This window comes from Lathamus discolor, chromosome 1, assembly GCF_037157495.1.
Source record: "Lathamus discolor isolate bLatDis1 chromosome 1, bLatDis1.hap1, whole genome shotgun sequence".
Classification (NCBI taxonomy): Eukaryota; Metazoa; Chordata; class Aves; order Psittaciformes; family Psittacidae; genus Lathamus; species Lathamus discolor.
Window position 1 is genome coordinate 94747808 of NC_088884.1, and position 23026 is coordinate 94770833.

Below are 23026 nucleotides of genomic sequence, written 5' to 3' on the forward strand. Positions count from 1 at the left end.
CTTTGATCTCCGTAGAGATGTATAAAATGCCATAGCATAATTATCTCTGTTTTGTAGGCCACTGAAAGATATTACACATAATGTAAAACAGTTTTTTTTTAATTGGATGTTTAGATGGTATGGAATTGTTCAAGCTATTACTGTAACCCATATTGTCATGACACTTAGATCTATCCGTGATATTAATTTAAAAAGAAAATTTTAAATTAAATTGTCCTCACTAGACAGCACCAAGCCTGTTATTTCTCTCCTTCAGGCAAAAGCTTAGTGAGAAAATTCTTCTCAGAGGTATTCTTGTTGTGCTTTAACCCCAGCTGGCAGCCAAGTACCACACAGCTGCTCACTCGCAGGGAAGAGAATTGGTGAAAAAAGGTAAAACCTGTGAGTTGATACTAACAGTTCAATAGTTTAAATAAAATGTAATAATAATAATAATAGTAATTATTGTAACTGTAATGAAAAGAGAGATAACTAAAAGAGGGAGAGGAATATCCCTTTGTCTAGTTTGGGTCAGGCGTCCTGTTTCTGCTCCCTCCTAGCTCCTGGTGCCACTCCTCACTGGTGGAGCACGATAGACTGAAAAGTCTTTGATAAAAGTGCTACTGAGCAACTAAAACATTGGTTATCATCATTATTCTCAGACTAAGTTAAAAAACACAGCACTGTACAGTTATTAGGAAAAAAATTAACTGTATCCCAGCCAAAACCAGGACAATCCTGTAATCAGTTAAATCTTTTGCTAAAAGGATATGCTTTAGCTGTTTGAAGCTAGTCATCTGAACTGTGATGAATCATCAGCAAACTTGACTTTTGAAGTGACTTTAATATAGACACCATATATTGCAATATAGATTTGAAATTCTCTGATGGAATCCTGAAATGTTTGAGGAAGGTGATGGAGTATAGACTTATTTAATGAAAAAAAGTTAATATATCTTATGACTGTATATTAGGAATTATCCTGGAAAGTAAATGGGAAGTCATTACCAGCAGTATCTTTAAAATTTTCTGAATTCAGAGACACTTTAATAATCAGACATAAGGCTTCCCCAGGTATTGCAAACTAAAGCAGAAGCAGTTAAGGAAATATAAAGAGGATTCTAAGAGAAAAATCCAAGGAATGAAACACTTAAATGGGTTGGGTTTGTTCCACACTGTCTTTCTCTGTGGCAGATCTTCCTCATGAGTAAAACAACAGATACTTAAACATTGTCAGATTTCATCCTTAATTCTTATCTTTTACCTATAGAGATAGCCTGTGGATCACTTCTTTTCCTAAGAAGCCTAGAAGGACTAGTTAGAGAACAAAAAGCTCTGATGAACAGCCGACTTCAGGTTTTTTAAGGACATCATAAGATATTAACGTGACTCAGCAGAGCATTGCAAATATTCTTGCAGAAAATAACAGCTTGTCTCATAACTTCATGATGTTTTTCCATTCATCTAACAAGTTCACAGTCTGAAATTTTGGCAGACTTCAGCCGGATATCATTTTCCCTTTCCCCTCCCTCACCAAGTTGTATTTCTGGAAATCTTTAAATATTAATTACTGGTGAAACTCTACAACAAAATAAAAATAAAATAATTTGGTAGCATATTTGACGAAAAACAATTCTGGTATCATTTGCAACTCAAAGGTCTCAATCCGGCAACATTTATTCTACCCAATTGCTTAGTTCCATGGGATTCTTTGGTGGTTTCAGCTCTAAGGGTTGCTGGATCTTCTTGACCTGGGATAGAAGAGCACAAAAATATGTATTAGTCAGTAATGTAATTTTAATCACTAGTACTAGATGTATGTTGAAAATTAAGCATGTAATTTATGTCTAGCCTTGAGTAGTTAGTCATTTGTAAAATCAAGCTTTATATGAATAAAAGTTACAGGCTAGTCTCTGAAACTAAGGACATCACTATTTTTGAACATCAGCAGCAAAGGAATAACTTAAAAGCAAGAGATGGCCCACCTTTATGTCTAATAGACATGTGAAATGTTAAAATATCTAACCATATTCATGGGTTACATGTGGGATTATTAAATAGTTGGCATTTTCTTCTAACCATGCTGGAAGCTCCAAGTTTGGCTTGGTGAGGCTGAACCTGGGTGCAAAATAGATTTACTATTACCCTCCTAGGAAGTAAGGAGAGGAAAAAAGGTTTATGGAGCCTGAAAGAGTCTACTGCATTTCTATTGCAGCCATTTTTAGCTAAGCAGAGGAAATCTGGAACTCTTGGGGTTACCTAAAGGAGGTCTTGTGGCAGAACTGCTGCTGTTGCTCATCATGCGGTTCAAGAGCACTATGCTCCCTCAGGGTGGAACACCCAAGTCCTAATGCCCCCGGGCCTTGCTCAGAGCAAGAAATTAACTTTAGTCTCCCAACTCACAAGAGTGACTATACACAACTTTTAATGTTGTGTGTGTCAATAAATTCAGGTATATATATTTAGGCATATTAAATTCCTTTGTAAAATAAAGTGTCTCAGAAATCCCAAAATAAGCATTCCCCCACACACACTTTTTTTGTTTTGTGGGTAAAAATTTCCCTGTAATTTTGCAGTAAGTTGAGCCATTAAACCCAAAATTTTAAAATTATGGCAGCTTTTTGAACTGCAGATTCAGATAACCCCAAATCACTAGTGACTTGTGAAAAATTCAAACTTTAGAAGCATATATAGAAAGCAAGAGGACATGTAATTGAATGAACATGCTTGTTGTATAGCAAGCTTTTTATTCAGGCTCCTTGTAAGAAAGACCTTAAGTAGTACCTCAAAACTTAGAAGAGAGGAGGAAAGTGGATTGGTAGTATAAGAGCTACCATGCACAACATAATACTATAGAAGTATTAAACTTGTTTAGAACTTTTATTTTCTATTGTCTTATTTTGACAAGAATAATTTGTTACAGTTTTCTGAACAGCAGGCTTTCCTGGGGTTGCACATGCATTGAAGTTATGAAAACCGCTTTTAAAATTTTACTTTTGTACTTAGTAATCAAAATCATAAAATACAATGGCGTATTATTTTAAGTACTGCTCTGATAATGAAGGATTAAGAAATATTGTCACCATGCAGGTAAAAAATACCAGCTTTGTATATAGTGGTAGAATTAGTAGAAGGAATAGATCCTTAGGAAATATACTCTAGGGTTTTCTTCACAGTTGAAACTATGTTCATTTACCGTACCCTGGCACGGTGGCCAATGCATTCTATCAATAATAGCTAGCACAGTGTCACATTTGTCATGATAAATACAAATGTAACAACAATTATACTTTACTTGATGAATTCAAAAGGACAAGGTCTATCTGATCCTGTCCTGAGGTATAAGATGTACTGCTTCATATATATTAAATTGATTTTAAAAGTAAGGAAGACCTTCAATGTAATGTCTACTTTTTGAGTTACAATTCCAGCAGAGTTTGTGTGATTTAAACACTAGGTTTAACCAGGAATTGAAATCTCTGAAGTCAATATAACTTGGGGTTGTAGGTAATCTGACAGCCCCATGGTGGTTTACCCAATGTAGTTCTGGCACTGGAAGCATAGCCTTTATGTCTTTCATGCTATATGGGGCTAGTGAAAAGACTATCTCTCCAAACCCTTTCTCCTGATATATGAGTTTTCTTGTGCATTTTGGTACAGCATGTATGATCAGGCAGTCTGAAAAACAGGCTGTCAGACAAGATGGAACACACATCTGATTTAGTGTGGTAACTCCTATGTTCTTACAGTTAGTTGTTATGGGAAATAATAGTCATAATGTAATCCAATACAATTACTGGCAGGAGACAATCCAAGAATTGGAATTTTAGAGTTTTGTTTAAAATGAAAAGTGTGTGTTAAAAGCCGTATTGATTATCTTAATCCAGTCTCCCATAGCAATACTGTTAAGCAGTATGACTCCTCTTTGTCTGTAGTTTGCCTGGCAGGAGAGGAACAAAGACATTGATCTGCTATTAACCAAATATACTGGAGAATACTTTGTACTAACCATTTGAATAGGAAATGGAAGAAACATTTGCTACCATGCTTCATGATATCACCATAGTAACTGAGAGTTCCGTCTGAATGCTGTGCTTTTGTGCTTGTATTTTCACACAGAAGACAGGCATTAGCTACTGGTCTTTAAATGAGAAAAGTGATCATTAATTTTGCACTTCGCAAAGTCCCATTAACTGGTGCATATTTGCAAAATGATATGCATCAAACAAGGAACATAACAATTTTAAATTAAAGAAAATTATACTTCATTACACCATAAAAATGATTTATTTAAATCCATGTTTTCAAAAACAATATTAGATAACCTTTAGAACCTAACTAAGAAAAAGTGGCTAGATAGCTCAGGGGCTACTGGAATGTTGAAGCACGTGTCTATTTATGTCCACTAGGAAGCCCATGTCTATTTAGGTCCACAGGAAACTGGTTCAAGCTCACCATTTGATTGCACTAATAAAATGCACCTGTGATCTTCAGGAAACTGCAGATGTTCAGGTATTGTAAAATGTATTTCTAATGGCAATGAACTGGCTGTTATAGTAATGGTGATAGGAAGTTCCTATGAAGATAATAAAATATGCAACCAAGAGACCATGAACAAGTCTCTTTTTGATGGACCAATCTAAAGATATACATGTGCTGTGGTTTCTGTGTGATGTCGCCAGCATCACAGTGAAGCCTCCTGTTAACTAATTTCAATATGTTTCATATTCTAAACCCTATTAAACTTGTAAAACACAACCTGCTTACAGTTGTGATTCACGCAGTCACAGTAGCTTAAGTAATTAATATTGATCGTAAAACTGACAGTAAACTTTGATGGTAACAATTCTTGTAAATTAAGTTAGGGTAATATTTTCCTCCATCTTACCCAGGTCCACAAAACCACACTGTGAGAGAGCTAAGGCCTTCAGCCACATTTCCCTCCTTTTTAAAACAGTATAATACAAGAAGCTCATGCAGGCTTGCTTGTGCCTTAGATACTGAACTCGACTCTGCTAGACGTGCAGTGTTTTTTTTGGAAACAAAGAAAGGGGTAACCTCAAAGTATCCATAGGTTGTTCCTCAGTGGAGAGGAAGGTAATATGGAGTGGCTGTTCTGACTGAGTCTTAATTAAGTAAAAAGTAAATTAACTGTCCCTACTTCAGAGAGAATACTGTCTTTCCCAAGCAAAAAGAAATTCCATCGCAGTAATCCAGTTCTTGATGCATAAAGGTAGAGGGATTAGATACATCACACCAATCATGAAACAATAATGATCTCTGTGATGATCACTAAACTGCTAGATTTGATACAAAGCAGCAGCAACTTAAATATTGGCAGAGAAAGGGTCAGCCTGTCACAGCTAAAGTACTCAAATTCTTGATGTATACATATGAAAGTAATTTTAAAAGGTTACGGAACGTTCCTGTGTGTTTCTTTTTTCAGTATATGTTTCATTAAATCCATGGGGAATAATTACCACTCAGACAAAACAAAGCTTTTCATAATGAAATGTATCCAATTGTATTCTTAACACCCATATTGCTTGATTTGTGACATGAAGCACATTTGAAAAAATTCTATCAAATGCAGCTAGCATATATAGCACAGATGTTGCTGTAACAGATTGCAGTAAGTCTAATAGGTTAGCAGAAAAAATATAAGAGCAAGTGAGTAATAACATTTAACAACCTCAAACAGCTATCTCCTTTAGGTTAAAATCTTTGGAAATATTACTATTTCTAGTACTGTTGAGTATTATGTGCAGCCACATATATGTGCCTTTAGAAGTCTTTAATGGCACAACAATGCACCATGGAATAGTAATGAAAAACTTATGTCACTTCAAAAAAAGATATGGGCAATATTCATTCATTATTGGTCAAACTTTTCTGGATATTAGAGAAGTGAGTTAACTGTAAGTAAGTGCTTGTTTCAAAACCAGATTTCACACTGGAAATAAGAAAAGACATTTGCCTTCCAGGTACTTACTGATTCCATTAGACATGATGGATTTTTTGTATTATAGAGATTCTTAGAATATGAAAAATACTGATTGCTTCCCTTCTCTAATATAGCAATAGTTCATGTCTTGGAACTAGTTTTATTGTCAAAGTGAATAATATTTTAATATGTTTAGAGATGGCCTCATTCTTCTTGATGGAAAAATGAAATGACTTTTGACATTAGAGTGTTTTGTTATCTGTTCCTTGACTAGCATCAATATCACATAATTTTGATAATGTGCTTCAGGTGTGATTTCTGGAAACAAAATGCAAGTGAACAAATGTCCTTAATGCATTGCAGTTTGGGGTCCTTCCCTGTAAATCGTGATTATGTGTTAGAGCAAAAGCATTTTATGTTTCCTCTAGAGCAATTACCAAACTAAATAAAAAAGTATATATCAGAATGCTCTGTAGAATAGGTTTTTAATTTGTTCTTTAGCACTGACATATTTAATACCATATCATACAACAGTACATTTGCTTTCTGTGCCCAAGCCCACTGGACAATAGTAGTATCTAGGGAAAGTTCCTGAATGGAAGTGCTGCTGGCTTTAAAGTTAAGTCACTTAGAGTTTCATTCCCTCTAAGTGGCTGGTAAGTTTGTTGAACATTGTAATTAAAATAAATTAGCTTAATATTCAATGATTTGTTTAATCCACACACAGAAATGCAACATTTTTTCCTAATTTTTTCCTCTTTTCTTGATATTAATTATCACTGGTGCTAACTGGTCTGATTATTGTCAGTAAAATTCTTAGTCTTTGCATTCCCTGTTTTTTTATCATGACATTTACGATTAAAACAATGTTTAGAAGGCATTCTGGGAGAATTTAATTGATTGCAAGATTAAGGAAATGGATACTGTATGTATCCTGTGCTCATATGCAGTGCTGCATAAGTGTTCACTGCACTTTCATTTTCTGTTTTTTCTTTATTTTATGTGCTGTCTAGACTTTTCTTTGTTTTATTGTTATTAGTCATATACATACCCAGGACATAACTGCTTTTATGTATGTCCAGGACATAACTCCTTTTACTGTAAAATATGAAATAATAATACATATAAATTTACTCTTGGTCCAGTTTTACAGATCTGGTACTCTAAGCCCAAAGGGAGAATCACTGTGGACTCTAACTGCTGCTGTTCTTTTTGAACTAAGTAGGAAAAATTAATCTGAGTTCTGTAAACATAAAAACACTGGGGGACAAATCTCTTTTATTTGCAAAGGGGATTTATCAGGTGGACTTTAAAAGGGGTAATTGAGAAGCTCAATTTCATGATCACAGGGATTTTAGAAGAGAAACTGTGGTGTTACTAATCAAGGGGGTTTTGGTTTTGACAAAGTGCATTTCCAGGTTTTCAGGCTGAATATTACTGTTAAAGTAGAAGAGTGACTATCTGAACAAATAAAAAAATAGATTATGTAAAAAAAATGCTTTACTATAAAAAGTCTATAAACAAGATAACATTACTTCTGCCAATAACTTAGTTCTTCAGCTTTCTGCGTTTGCTGGCTGAGTAAGCAATGGATTGTTAGTGGCAGGCTTAGCATCTTTCTAGGACTTCACATTTCCGTCTTGCTCATAAGTGTCATTATCAGAAGCCTGAAGAATCTTGTCTTTCTGTTGTTTCTTTCTGAAGAATTGTTGATTTCTGGCTTTCCTTTATTGTAGCAATTCATGTTAATATTTACCTCACTTAAAGTGCCTGTAGCTGAAATGGTACAAAAGCAGAGCACTGACTTCAGAGTCAGAGAGACACTGAGTAAAAATTACCTTGCTGTCAAAAAATAAATCCAGAACTCAGTTGCACAGAATAATACTGAATGAGTATACTATATACCTAGATACCTAGAACACCATAATACCAGATACCTAGAACACCAGAATACTAGATACCTAGAACACCAAAGGGTCTTTAGTGCAAGAGTGTGCAATGTCATCAGGTCCCTAGTTTAGGCATTTGCTCTGCAAAGCAGACTGCCATGCTGACTCTTTGTGCAGTGCGAGAAAGATCAATGTCTAATACAGCCACACAAAACACACAACCAGCTAAAAAGCAGTGTAACCAAACAGTAGGGAATGGTAAGGACAGGGATGTGTCTGCCTCTCTATGGGATTTAGGCATTTTATGCTTTCTGGAGAGTCCTTCCTTTAATTGTGATTTTCAGTACCAAGCCTACTACTATCTTTAAAATGTGAGTATGTACCTTTTGAAGTATATCAAAACCAGAAGGCAGGCAGACAGGGTTCTCTCCTCTTTCTGTCTCTTCTTTTTCTCTTTAAAAAGTTTTGGTATCATGCTATGTGAAACAAAAAAAAAAAGCCTGAATGATGCTGTCAAATACCTGGGTTATAAATTGCTAATATAAGTCTCATTACTCTTAAGGGAGGGGTGTTTGTTTGTTTGTTTCTCTAAGTCCATTATTGTATCAGCTGATCACCACTTAGATAAATCTTTGAAAACTTCGGTTGAAAGACACTTCATATGCATCATTTTTAATAGCAGATTGTAACTCAGGGGCTTGTCCAGTTCAGTGCAGGAATGTAATAAATAACCTGAATTTGTATAAGCAGCAGATCCTGAAGACACATCAATGAAACTGATTTTAAAATATATTCAGTGCTGTAGCAAAGAAGAAACGGTTGAGCTAGCAGAAAGGGGAAGAAGAAAAAACTTCCAAAGAAATCTGTGTTTTTATAAAAACAAGGACTATGAGGTAAAAGGATTGTCCATAAAAATCAGTATGGAGAAGTTGCTTGCCTACAGTATTGTATTGAATTACCCTGATGCAAATATGAGATTATCATACTGAATTAGTGTTTTAAAGGAGAAACTAATCAGGAAAAAAAGCACCCAAGAAATAAGTCCTACAAAGTAATTTTTGTGAATGTGCTTTATCCACATAACAAGAAAATGATGCAATCAGAATAAAACCACAGAAAATATAATACTAGATAAGACAAAAATGTCGCTAAGGAATCATCCTAAAGAAAGCTGCATATTTGAAACTGCTTGACATAATACTGAGCCATATCATTGCATCTCTAATTATTTGGGTTGACACAATGGCTTCACTGAAATGGTGGTAGGGTATGGGGGTAAGAAAGATTTATTTTTCTTTCTATGTAGCCAGATAGGATTTTACATTAATTCTCAATGAAATCTTATGATAATACAAGATTGTTCAAGACACTGCAGCTTCTAGTGTTTTGCCTGTTGCAATAGGCAGGGTTGCTGTCATTTTGTGAGACATTTGCTATGCTTACAGTAGCTCCTTTCCCTCCATTTTCAGCAAAAATGTAATTACATTCCCATAGACCAAACTGAATAATTTATGTGTACAATTGTTTTTTATACTTGCAGATACTTGCAGATAATCGACATTACATTCTGTGACATTACAGTTTTTCTTACTTATCTACCTATTTATTATCTAGCAGAGAAACAAAATCACACAATAGTTTCCTAGTTTTTGATTTTGAAACCTTTCAAACCACTGAAATATTTTAATTAATTTTTTAATATACTATATTTTTCATATTAAATTTCACTCAGTTCTTGTTCACATTCCTGTTATGTACATTTCTTTTCAGAGCTGGAGTTGCAGTACATATTGATTTGATATTGCCTGCATATTCAAGTAACTTTTACTTATTTAACTAGAAGACTTGTGATGAAATTCATAGTCAGCTTTGGAGTGCTGAATTCTTTTGAAATTAAGGGCAAATATTTAAAACTTTTTTTCTGGTTTAAATATTTCTTTTGTGATGGGAATAGATGTAACGAATGACAATTAAAAAGATTAGGCTCTTCTTTTTTCTTTAAGGCATCACTGTTACCAACCAATATTGTTTCTCTCCAATCAGTTCTTCTTCCCATTTCCACGACTTTTAAGAAACTGTGAGTAATACAGTGAGATCATTAACTTCTTGTCTTCATGCATTAGAATACACAGCTGGGATAGCTAATTTGTATAGATTCATAAAGTATTATCTACTATTCTCCAATGATACCTAATGTTACAAAGTATATTTAAGAAGACTAAATTATCTTCCAGTCCTCAAATTTTCAGTGTTGCTTCACCATAGCCCGTCACACTCTGAAACATGGAACAAGAGAACAAGCAGAACATGCATTAAGAAATTTGTTCCACATATATATTTATTCCAGTCTGGGTGCTTTCTCTCACCATATTCTATACTATGTTGAGGGCACATCTGCTTCCAGTCTGTAGCAAGTATACAGTTGTCACCATAATATGCAGCAAGCAGAGAAAACGAGAAATCATGAAGTTAGTCTAATATAAAAGTTGAAAAAAAAAGGCATTGAATGCTCAAAAGAAAAAAAAAAGGTAGGTAAGTTGCTTGTTTTAAAAATCATTTTAAGACTGACAAAAAGGTAATCAAGTCTGGCAGGATGCTGGTACAGTTCAGTTCCACTGAGAATCCAAGTTGTTATAATCTGTGCATGTTGAAGCTTGTGAGTGGCAAACCACTGTATCAAAGAGGCCTACAAACAGGGTATTACAATAATCCAGACTTGATGTTATAAAAAACATGAATCAAGAGCTCAGCACCCTGTGGAGACAGTAAGCTTTAATCTTTACCCACTACTAAATTCCTGAGATGGTATTAGGTGCTTATGACTCTCAACATCTTATCATGTGTAGTGAGCTGAAAACACTAACTTTTCTGTTGACATTATTTAAACCGTGTATGATTCTACTTACTCTACTTCAGTTAAATGATCTTTAAAGCTCTCTTTTTATATTGATTAGGATTTTTCAGGCTGTCATTCATAACTCATATTTCCAGCACCAAGGTCAATGCAATTACTTTTTTTTCTTTACCTTTCCAGCAATAGGATATTTTAAAATAGAATTGAAGATAGTGCTCCAAGAATGATTTTGTCAAAACAGGGTAAGAGGCCTTTAAAGGAATATTAATGCTCTTTTCGTATTAAGATTATACCCAGTAGAAAAGGTCTCAACATGTTTTAACTCCTTCCATCGTGCTGCCTCAAGATCACAGCCTTGGAGTGGTAAGTGGAGTTTAACATAGTTTGATCAATAGTGAGGAAATAGCTACAGACCTTAAAAGTATCTGTATTCTTCCCTGAAATTGTATCATCTGTTGCTGTGAAATTCATAAGTGGCATACTCTTTCACACTGGATTACCAATGTTGTTCAACAGAAAGAAAAAAATAAATAAGTAAATACTAGGACATTTTCTGTTCTCTTAGATGTACAGTATTTATGAGAGGGATGCAGAGATTTGTATTGCCTAGTTCCAGTCATGAAAATTAAAGATTCCCTGAGCTAGAGATAAAACTTCACTCCTCTTTTATTTAAGGGAGAATTTAACACAAAATACAGCAGAAACAAAATGAAAGAAAACCTGAAAAAATGTAAGTTAATAAAGGAGATAGGAAAATTATCATAGACACAGAAAATGAAAAAGGGGTGGAAATAGCAGGAAATTTTTTCCGTTTCAGGATTTTTTTAAAGCTAAAATCAATTAGGAGGTCTCCACATTGTTTGTTTTGCAATTGTTTCAAAAATTGAATGCTTTGATAAGCTTTAAAAAAAAAAAATTGTAACTTTTTTGCCGAAATCATATTATATTGTCTTCCAAAAAACCTGAAAACCATACTATCACCAGCTCTAAAGTTAGCTGTAAAGAATACACTTGCTAACCTTTTGCTAAGCAACTGAAAGTGCATATGTCATATGAGTTTGGAAACTTATTTTAGATGCTGACTGGACAATGTGATACTACAAAGCAATCAGGTCATTTAGAAGTTGAGCTGAACTATATTTTTCTTTTACAACATTTGTTCCTCAAAAATGCACTTTCAGAATAACAGAAATGAGAATGCAGCACTGAAATGGTACTTGGAAATACTGAGAAATGTTTCCACAGCTACAATAAAAGCCAAGGAAATGAAGGACTACATTAACAAAACTGCAGTAGAATGAAAATGGTAATTTATCCACATTTCCCTCGGTATCTCACAGGTTAGAGTATTCTCCCATGAAATAGAGGACTGTGTTTCAGATCTCTTTTCAGCAGCTTTTACCCATCATATTCCACCTACCAGGCAAATATCTTCAGCTCCAGATTGTAGTTATTTTTGGTATCCAATGCAATTACTATTTAAGTAGTTCATACAAAGTCCCATCTATCAGTGCCTTTGTGAATGATTCAGTCTAGAGTAAAGCACTATGGTGGGTCAGCTCAGAGAGAGGAAGGGTATTAATCTAAGTGTTTCTTATTTTTAAAGCTCACATTAAAAAGAGAGAAAACAAAGGTCTCTATTTCTCTTCCTTCCAGAAGCTTAATTTGTGAGAGTTTTTGTTTTTTTTTACTTTTCTGTGCTGTTCAAAGATTAAATATTCCATTTCATTTTGTGAAATTAGACACATAAATATTCATAGTAAATCACAATTAACAAATTGCATAACCTACTGGTAGAGGGAAGGACTTTTAGTGCTCTCAGTAGCTATTTTGGCATCTCACAATGACCTGAAACCCAACCTTACTGGTTTGTAAAGCACATAAATGCATCACCACACGTGAAAGTCTGATGAGCAAAAGAACACTGAAAATGTTCCCATATCATGTAGAGGGAAATATTAGTTAAGTTTTTCCTTTATGTGGTGAAGGAAGGTATAGATTCTAATCATCAGGAAGGTGCTACCATCCTTTATTCCATGCATATTATAGTTCGAAATTCAGCTTAAGTTCTGGAAGTAAAAAGAAACCTCTCTGCAGCTACAGCTGTTACTTTGTTCAAGGGGAAAATAAATTCAGCTAAACTAAAAGAAATGACTAGTGTTGGCAACAATGGAAAACACTATTTTGGAACTTCTCCAAACCCAGGGATGTGGGAACAGTTTTCTGACACTGGTCCCTGCTTACCAGGCTGTAAATTTTATTCTATGCAGTACCTAAACCAATAATAATAATAATAATAATAATAATAAACAAAACAACAAAAAACAACAACAAAGCAAACAAAACAAGCCACAACTTTTAAAATATCTTGTACTTTGTTTTTCTGCTTAACATGACATTATGCATAACAGATGTGTTTCATAACAGCAATGGAAGTAACAATGGAAACCAAACAGACCAGATCTTTCAAGAGTACTTTTGTCTACGAGTAAAGATTACACTGGCTTATGGTATTTGATGTTAAGCCAAGTACAAACTGCAAGAACATCCTTCTTAGATTTAAAAAGATAGCATACATCTGTTTTCTAAGCCCTGGTACTTGCAGGCATAAGGAACTGCTTACAAAAAACTGACATTCTTATAGTGTCCAGGAAGAAAGCACCATAATATATGCAAACAAACAAATAAATAAAAAGACAAATTTTGACCAGATTTATGTTTCTCCACTGATTTTCAGAGAGTTTATTTAAATTCAGACAATTTTTTACTGTACTTGTCTCTTTAAAAGCAGAGACTACAGGAATCAGGAATCTCTAGTTACAATATTAGTAAGCGACAATGCTTTTCATCCCTTGTTTTTAATATTGCTGTACATAATGGGATCCCTGAGTAGCAGGATAATCAGGAAGGGTCTTTCTCTTGACAGTACTGAAAGGATGGTGGGCCCTGGGAGTGGTGATACAGTCTCAGAGCTCTGCAGCTCAGTGATAATTTCTGTGTGTCTGTCATTCACTCCAGTAAAAGCTGTGTGACTAGAAGACTGCATCATGCTTTGAAAAAGTCTGCATGCACTTCCCATGTAATACACTAGCTGAATTCATTTGCAACTAAGTACATAGCTCTGCTGCATTAAATACTGTGTTCCCACGGTTTAATTGGGTTGTAGGAATTAGGCTGTACAAAGATGGTTTCTTAGTTTGCAGCAGAGACAAAGGACATTATTATGTATTGTCAGTGATGGGAGTTACAGTCTGTGGTGAAAAAAACAGAATCAGTAATATCTGTTTACAGCAAGAAACTATTAGAGTAATGCTGTAACAGCCTCTGTTTGCTTTCCTTTGTTTCAAATGTATGATGTATAAGAGCATAAAAGCCCCTTGAGTGTTAAATGCTGGGTACTTAAAACGACTGCTGCTACACTGAAGCAATCAATTAGACATGTTGCTGCTCCCAAATTCTCTCTGTGTAGGGGCCATCCCAATGCCCTCTCTCCAGACCTTACAAATCCTCTAAAACCCTCTCCCAGCATCACACTGTCTGCTGAAGACTGGATGCTGGGTGCATTAGAAAACCTAGAGCATATAGAGACATATTGGGGAAACTGAGGAAACAAATGCAAATTTTCATTTTGGGGAAAGGAGAAAATTAGGTTCATTTGTCCCCATCTCAGATTTTGGAAAAGAAATTAATTTCTGATTGAGAACAATTTCCACATTTCCTCTATAATGAACATACATAGTTTTTTGTGTCCAGAGTATACCCAAACAGCAGATTTGATATTCAGCTATTATGTACTTTTTGTCATCTTTCCATCGGGAACACTGAGGTCAGAATTCAAACAGTATGTATTTAAATACTGTTCAACCATGTGAGAGCTATTGTTGCTGTAATACTTGAGTTGCATGGGTTTAATTATTGTCTGGGAGAATTTGTCTTTCAAATGAAATGCTGCTGTGTCCTAAAAAAAAAAAAAAAAAAAAAAAAAAGGAACAACCAAGAACAACCTAAATATGTACACATTTATTCCACGTGGTTACTACCTTTGCTGCATATCTGTCAAATAAATAAATACATAAGCAATTCACTGAGTTAGAAGGGCTATCCTTAAATAAGGAAAATGATTGTTAGATTGGTATTTCCAACCAGATTATTATTTTGCATTTATTCTTAACTGCCCTCTGTTATAGGTTTCATTATGCTGCCTATTAGAAATGACAGCCTGACAGCTCTGTTGTTTCTCTGGGTCAGTTTTGTCTCAGTTATTGAATACTCAAACCTCATTAACTTTCTGCCAGGCCTCCAGAACTGCATGAATAGCTGTCTGCAAACACAGCCATTTAGTAGCAAGTAGATTTGCATGAATTTTATTGTTCTGATGGATTTTAGGGTGGAGAAAAAAGTGGTTGGACATGGAAAAAAGGTCTGGTAGTCTGGGTACTTCAGTGCATACTTAACGTATGTGTAATATTTGTAAGTGATTTTTCACATACAACAGATTTTTGTTCTGCTAAAGGAATTGAATACATTTTCAAATCACCTCTAAAATTTTGGCTTGCTTCTAATCTACTCCGTTTTTCTGTTGTTTTGCTTTAGGGCACCTGGATTATCAGAGCACTAATCACCTTGTCTATTACCAAACTGCACCTCAAATATCTATCAGTAAAAATTATCTAACCTGGCAACTAGTGTTCTGCAGCGGAGCACTCCTTGTTCCAAGCGTACCATGTGCCCAAAGCAGTCTGTGTTTATGCTCAGAGGGATCCTCAATATTATTCTATACGCTTTTGCAATTGCTCCTTACAGTGAACTTGGAGTTAATTTTTTATATAGCAGTCGAGAAACTCTAGCCAGAAAGCAGGTTGCTTGCATGCAATAATTTACACACTTATTTCAGGTAAAGAAGAGATAGGTATATCCATAAAGGCTACTAGTGGTTCACGGGATGTTCAATATATATTTCTGGGAGGTTTACAGCTAGAAATGCTACTAATGGCAGTATTTAAACACTGAAGACTTCATATTCCCTTCTGCTACTTAAATAATTATAATAAGGATATACTCTGGTGTGATCTGTTACTTAAATGACAACTCAATGATCTATATGCAAAAGATTGATCTTTGTGCTGCTTTCGTCTTCTTCCTATTTCTGTTAAGGCTGACCCAGCACTCCATTTCAGACCTTAAAGATGCTTCAAGTTTCACTGTTTGCTCTAAGTAAGTGACTGAAAATATATCCATGCTATCAAAGTGGGAGTCTGTCTGTGCCTTGTTTTCCTTCTTATATCAACAGAAGGAAGAAGTGAAAAATCTCCAGTAAGAGCTCTAAGGTTCCCAGGTGATTTAGCAAGCCTTTGGTCCAGACTGTCCAGATCACACAGCACAAAATAATCAAGTGGGATGACTCCTTCTCTTATTCCCTGCATGTATTTATCTCTCCAGCTGTCTACTGTACAGAATATAAAGCAGCAAACCTTGCAGACATCTCCCTGTTTAATATGATTTGCAATTAAACTGATTTTTCTTTTTTTTTTTTTTTTTTTTTAAAGCTAGGTTTCCATTTTGGTGACTGAATATAGGCTAAATATTTCTTAAATTATAGTTGTCAGTTTGAATATATTATAATTTGATGATGTGCAAAATTACCAGGTGTTTTTTCCATTAGCATCATATTTGATGGTGAAAGCAGAGCCATATATGATATTATGACATGCCAACATTAGGAGATTTATTTTAGATCATTTAACATATAGCAAATAAAAAAGGCTTTGTAGTTGAACTTTGAAACTTGTATTTTGACCACTTTAATAATTATCAGCTATGGGTCTGTCGTGGTTTAAACCAATCCACACAGCTCGTCCACTCACCCCCCCCCCCCCCCCCCGACCCTCCCCGCTCCCGGAGGGATGGGGAGGAGAATCAGGAGAATGTAACTGCCAGGGGTTGAGATAAGAACAGCCCAGCAACCAAGGTACAACACAAATCACTACTGCTACCACCAATGATAATATTGATAAGAGAAAATAACAAGAGAATACAATACCACCGCCGAACGAGTTCGACCCCCCCAAAGAGAGAGTGTGTCCTTCCGGGTAACTCCCAGTTACCTCCCTGGGCATGACGTGCTGTGGTATGGAATACCTCTTTGGCTAGTTTGGGTCCGGTGTCCTGTCTCTGCTTCCTCCCGGCCTCCTCTCGTCCCCAGCAGAGCATGAGACCCACAGAGTCCTTGGCCAGAATAAACATTACTTAACAACAATTAAAAACAATCGGTGTTATCAGCTCTCTGCCCAGGCTGGAAGTCAAAACACAGAGCTTGCACCAGTTACTAAGGAGTAAAACGGCTCCTGGTAAACCCAGGACAGGGTCTTGCCCCTATGCCACGAAAGCTACAAGATCACAGACAGTACTACTCAGGAAGAAAAAGGGGAAGGGTAGGAAAGCGTGTGTTCTCACCTGCAATTTCTTTCCACATCAGGACTAAGGCATCTCGGCAGGACAGTAAAAGAAAGCTCCAACATTTTACTGCTGAATTGTACATGTCAATGACTATGAACAGTACGTAAGCTGTCAAGCCTATAAATCCAGCACTTCTCATGTTTTAAAGGGAACCACCACCTATTCACATTTTGTTTCCAAGGTGATAGATATAAAAAGTATCAAAGCTTTCAACTAAACAAATCAAGTATGGTTGCATAATGCTATGTAAGTGGCTCAGGTAAGTAACACTAAATCTTAGTGACTTTCAAAAGATTTCTATCAGAGGCAAGACTGTAGTTTTAAGAGTTCAGGTTTCTGCTTTGCTTGAGGTCTGCATGTTAAAATGTTTCAATGCATTGCTAAAGGTAGCTTAGATGCTGCACCAAAGCAGAAGTTACAATGCTAAACAATGCTGACTGCCCCAGGTGCTGGCTGCGTGTATGGCAGTATGGACTTGATTTCTGTTTTCTATTGTTTTGACCTTCTGAATGAAATAGAATTTTTATAGTGAAAATATTTACCTTTAACTTAATCTCGCTTCATGCCATTAGGGTAAAATTAGCACCAAACAGTATAAACACACAGGAGGGTCAGATCTTTCAGGCTTAGTCTATGTCTGATTATAGTGTAATAGTTCTGGGTTACAGTAGCTACTTCTGTATTTGCATTAGTAATTGCCTCCATAAATAGCACTGCTGTCATGTAGAAAATATCTTCAACATTCTGTAACAGTTATAAAATTAACTTTACAGGTGATATAGAAAAGCATTCTTAATCCCATCATGCACACAAAGGACCTGTAGCACAGACTGTTGAAACTATGATTTTCAGGTATGTCTGCCTAATATTAATCAATTTAGGGTCAGATTTTTCAGATGAGGTGAGCATCTAGAGCTTTTACTGAATAACAAAATACCTCCATTGGACTGAGACTCTCCAGGGAAACTGAAATTGAAACACACTTATTGAAATGCCTGATTTCTTCAAAAATATGTATATTTTCAGATTATTTTTTATGGCATGTAGGATGTTAATTAGCTACACAAATATGTCTTGTTCCTAATATCTATTTTGTAAATATGTCTCTAGAAACAGAATAAAGGTTAAAGTGCCTTGATAAATATGTATAGTAAAAGACAGACAAAGCAGGACAGAAAGACATATGGCAAAATGTATGAAGAACTTTACTTGACAAAAGAAATAAATGGCATATGTAGTTTAGACACCTGAGTAGGGACAGTTTAGATGAAGATGAAGGATAAGCAAATTTAAACTTAAAAATCACTGAAAATTGGTATAGACCTCCTAGGCAAGATTTAGAAAGAAAAGGAAGGTAAGGAAAGCCTATAAAAAAGAATAGATCATTAATCATTGGAAATTCAATTAGTTAATATTGACTGTGCTGGCAATTATGGAATTGATAAGAAAGGGTACCTCTTCCTGGAGGTAATACAGGACTCTTTTCTGATCCGTTTTGCAGAGTATCCAGTGAAAGTACAGGCTATTTTCTACTTACTCCTAATATTGCTGGGACATAAGACAAGGATGATAAATAAGATAAAAGTTGAGAGTCATCTAAAGTCTAGTGATCACAATGTCATCAGAACTTCAAATGCCCTTGAGGTTATAAATGTGAAAGGCAATATCTCAAAATCACTGGACTTTAAAATATAAATAAATAAAAATAGAGAGTGAGTGAATGTGGAATGAGGTTTTTTTTTTTTTTAAATGTTGATTAAAATCAATTCCAGTTTCAGGAATTTAGTATGAAAAACTAGCTAGAGAGCACAGAAAGCAGCCCTGAGAGCTGGCCCTCAAGAGACCTTGTGTCATGAGAAACTGCTGGATTTTTATTCTCCTGGTTGGTGGATATTGGGTGTATTTTAGAAATAATTTGTGTGATCTCTTGGGAAATATACCAGCCATACAATCCTTTTTCATTAAAACATTGTCTGTTGCTTCAGAAGACCTTGTTTGCTTACACTGATGATTGAAAACAAGATGTTTTGGTTCAAAGGGGACAGATTACAATAAAGAATTATACTTCTAGAAAAACAGGGGCAAAAAGGAAGCATTCAGTGAAACCACTAATTACTTTGCAGACGTTCCTGTTAGAATGAGATTAATTTTATGGTCTCAGAAACAACACTGCAACCCTCTTGAGTTAAATGAAATAAACAGGTTAAGAAGAGTGAAAGTAGTAAGCTAAGCATATCACTGAAGTCAAGAGAGGGTTCTCTTAAAAAAATGTATCATCTCATGATAGTCTATCTTCCTCACAGGGAAGGCTGATGTTTGTCAAGGCTTGGCTAAATTAAAAATAGTGTTTGCTGAGATCTTTTTCTTTACCTTAGTAGCTTTGGTATCTTTCACTGGTCTTAGTAATAGCTAGTGCTCAGAAATGTGCAATCTGCCAGACTGCAGGTGGTAGACTCAAAATTTTGGTTTTCCTTTAGTACAAAACACTTCTAATATGAAAAGACATTCTTCTTCCCACTTTTTAAGACAATACTTCCCAGTGTTTCAATCTGTGTATAACCAATAGCTCAGTGGTTTCCTGAACTGCTGGAAAATTGGGCCCTATTTCACTAATGTGGATGAAGGAATTGAACTCCATGGACTCATGCTTTGAGTGCGTGAATACTTGGATCAGTGGGCTATTGAATAAAAATACCGAGGATTCATTTTCAGAGGTTCAAGAAATTCTGTGAAAGCAGCTTTATCCTTTTTACGAGGTGCTTGACGTTAAAATTAACTTTCAAGCAATATGAATGTTTTATATAACATGCATTTTTCCTGGTTATGGCTTATGTTTAGGAAACAAAAAAACATGTAACATTTTATTAAAACCAGTTGTCCCAGGATCTCTGCTCTCCTCTTTTCCCCAGCTTTTTCTTTTATTTTTCTGTGGAGTGAGATAGTTTGGTTTTGGTTTTTTGACTCCACCACTGAAGGGAAAAATCAATTAATCTGTTTAATGATTAAAAGTGGGATTGCAAGCCACTGCTCTTAGGAACATGAAAAGGAGTGGGAGTATGCTATTTTTAATTGTGTCTTTATCTTCCAAATACTTAAAGCATGTTCTTTCCTTACATTTAAAGCAACTGCAAGTTTTTGTTAGCAAGATGGTAATAGTAGAGTGTGATTGTTTCATGGACCAAAATATTCCTGCTGTGACCCCTGTTCTTATTTCAGAATGGCTGAACCTGGGACTTTGGCTTCCTAACCTACAGTGGCAGTGGAGGTAAAATTACATCAACTTCAGATCCCGTGTTTGACCTTAATGTATTACATATCTCAAGAATTTAATGTGCATATATCTCAAGAAGTTTACAGAATTTGACAAGTCAGTTCTAAATAAAAAGTTATTGGGGAGAAGTTCAGGTATAGAGCTCAGGGAACAAACAACTAATAATATTTCTTTACTGAAGTTTAAAAAGATACCAATTACAATTAGACACTGTTGTAATAGCCAAGATACTCTTAATAGCATTAGGAACATCTTAGGTTTCATGTCTAGTGAAAAGGTGCCTACCCTTACAATCTTTGTCTGGAGCTTGTAAAATAAAATCTGAAAAACATTTTGCATTTCTTGAGTAGTTTGGGTAATGAATCACCCGGGATTATTTATTATAAAACTCGGTGTGTTTTTTATTTTTCCTCCAGAAAGTTTACTTTCTTGTTTCTTAAAATGTGACTCGACAGTTTCAATTTAATTGCAAAATACTCCATGATCCATGAAGTAGGCAGCACCATCCAGCAAGTATCGACTTCCGTCAACTATTGTGACAGTAATGTAGGTAATACTTCAGTGGTGTCATATGCAAATGCTGTATATGAAATACTTCATAATAACAAAAAGATGAGTAAAGGAGGAAGTGGAATTATTACAGCATCTAAACAAAGAGCTAGAGAGTATTCAAGTATAAGTGGGACCACAGACTGAAGCCTTGAAGAAACTGCTGTAAGAAAAGCAATAAAAGGATTCTTGTAAAAATATAACATGAGCATAAGGGGAGTTATTCCATGAAAAGTCACTGCTTTAAAACCATTGTCATGCTGTTCCAATTACACTTAAGGGGCTTTCCATAAGAAAGAATCTGCAGACAGTCAAGCTGCGATTGTTCCTCTGGGTTGAAGGACCCAGACTTGCTCTCTACAAATTAATTTATAAAAATAAGATAAATACATTAGGCCAGTTGTTTGGAGGGATCAAATGCATGGTGTTAGCTAGAGGTATACTCAGCTAGCGATGTCTTGGCTGAAGACATATATCTCCAAATCTTTCTCTTCATTGATCTGTGGTGAGACCACAAATATGGGAGCAGTAGCCATGGCATTAGGTGAGTGAATCTCTTATTCAGAGTTAGAGGCACAGTTTTCAGTCAGATAAAACTGTCTCAGGAACACGGAGGGTCGAGTGAAATTCCTGTGTATGCACTTTGATGTTTCACTATCATATTCATGTTTTACTATTTTACAAAATTAAGTTCATAAATAGATGTGAGCATATGTTTATATAATACTGTGATACTGTTTGCAGTTAAGGTTTGCAAGTTTTGCTGAATACTTCAAATTTTTGATGCATTTCACTGCTCTGATTGCAAGACTGTCCTTTTCTAGAAATGTTATATAGAGAACTCTCCCTCTATAGTGGAGAGAGAATATGGTCATTTCCAGGCTTGAAGTTTTTCCCAGTACAAGCAGAAGTACATGAAAAGCCACTGGAAGAGGGAAAAAACTAACTAAAACTAAGATCTGGCATAAGGCTTTCATAGGCAATCCCATCAGCACTTAAACTATTGAACCTTGAAATGAGTCAGAGTTCATGAGCCAAGTGTTCCCAAAACAATACATGCAGCTGTGCTGATAGTAGTGTAGCCACATCAGCTTTGTAGCCAGGATAATGATGTCTTTTTTCCAATCTTACTGATGAAGAATTTGGTAGAAAAATATATATACTTTCCATTCTCTGAGCCTGCAAAAAAGGATGGACAGAAAAAAGGAAGAAAAATAATAAATTGAATGGTTATATCACAGAAACTTTTCAGTGATTCTGGCTTTGGTTAGTCACATTACTATTGTATAACCATTTATCACATGAAATTAATTTTGCAAATTAATCTGTGGTACTACAGAATATGGATTATCTCAATTATGGAAATGTGTTTTCCATTACTAGTCCATTATTGTACCATCCCACTTACAACTTTATGGTAATAAGTGCAGGGCATAACTTTCACTGATATTATCACACCCCAAATTGCTCATTCTGCTGCACATCATTTTACAGAAGCTGTTAGTTGCACCTGCTTTGAACTTATACTGCAAAGTTAAGTAATATTTCAAAAGGAGATATACTTAATGTCTGGAAAAATTATTAATGTCTAGAAATTATTGACTGATAGCATCTGGACGCTATGGAGATAGGCCGCCTCTCAAAAAGGTTTATATAATTATAATGGTGAACTTTGGTGCAAGATATGATAGTACTATTATTTCCCACTGTATGTCATGGAAAAATAACTATTTGCTTTGGATAAACTGACTCTGCTTGTTTTCAGGTATTAACTCCTAGTAGGACCTTCCTCAGTGACTTTAGTTCTCTCTTTCATGGTTTAATCATGAGCCTATGCTCTTTTCTGCAGCCAGGGCATGCCCATGCAGGCGAATACAATACTACGCAGCTATACTAGAAGGTGATTATGGGAAATAGTAAAAAAATAGAAAAGCATATTAGCCTTTCTATGCAGAATGGGTTGAGAAAACTATTGTGCTTCCAGTCCCTGAGCTAGCTACTATGGAACTGGTGCAGCACTGTGCTGTGAGCACAAATTACAGTTTCTGGCAGGATAAGAAAGAGCTGGAGTTAATGTATATTCA

At 35.4% G+C, this 23026-nt stretch overlaps 1 long non-coding RNA gene across 2 annotated transcripts; it reads right to left on the reverse strand.

Moving 5' to 3' along the window:
• Positions 1 to 903: 903 nt before the first annotated feature.
• LOC136007269 (uncharacterized) lies at positions 904 to 17197 on the reverse strand. Of its 2 annotated transcripts, XR_010609567.1 has the most exons (4): positions 17120 to 17197; positions 16805 to 16891; positions 8196 to 8288; positions 904 to 1730 (listed from the first exon to the last, which is right to left on the reverse strand). It is a non-coding gene; the product is annotated as an uncharacterized LOC136007269 (long non-coding RNA). The 2 variants fall into 2 exon arrangements; XR_010609568.1 differs by lacking the exons at positions 16805 to 16891; positions 17120 to 17197 and adding an exon at positions 16707 to 16766.
• Positions 17198 to 23026: the final 5829 nt, after the last annotated feature.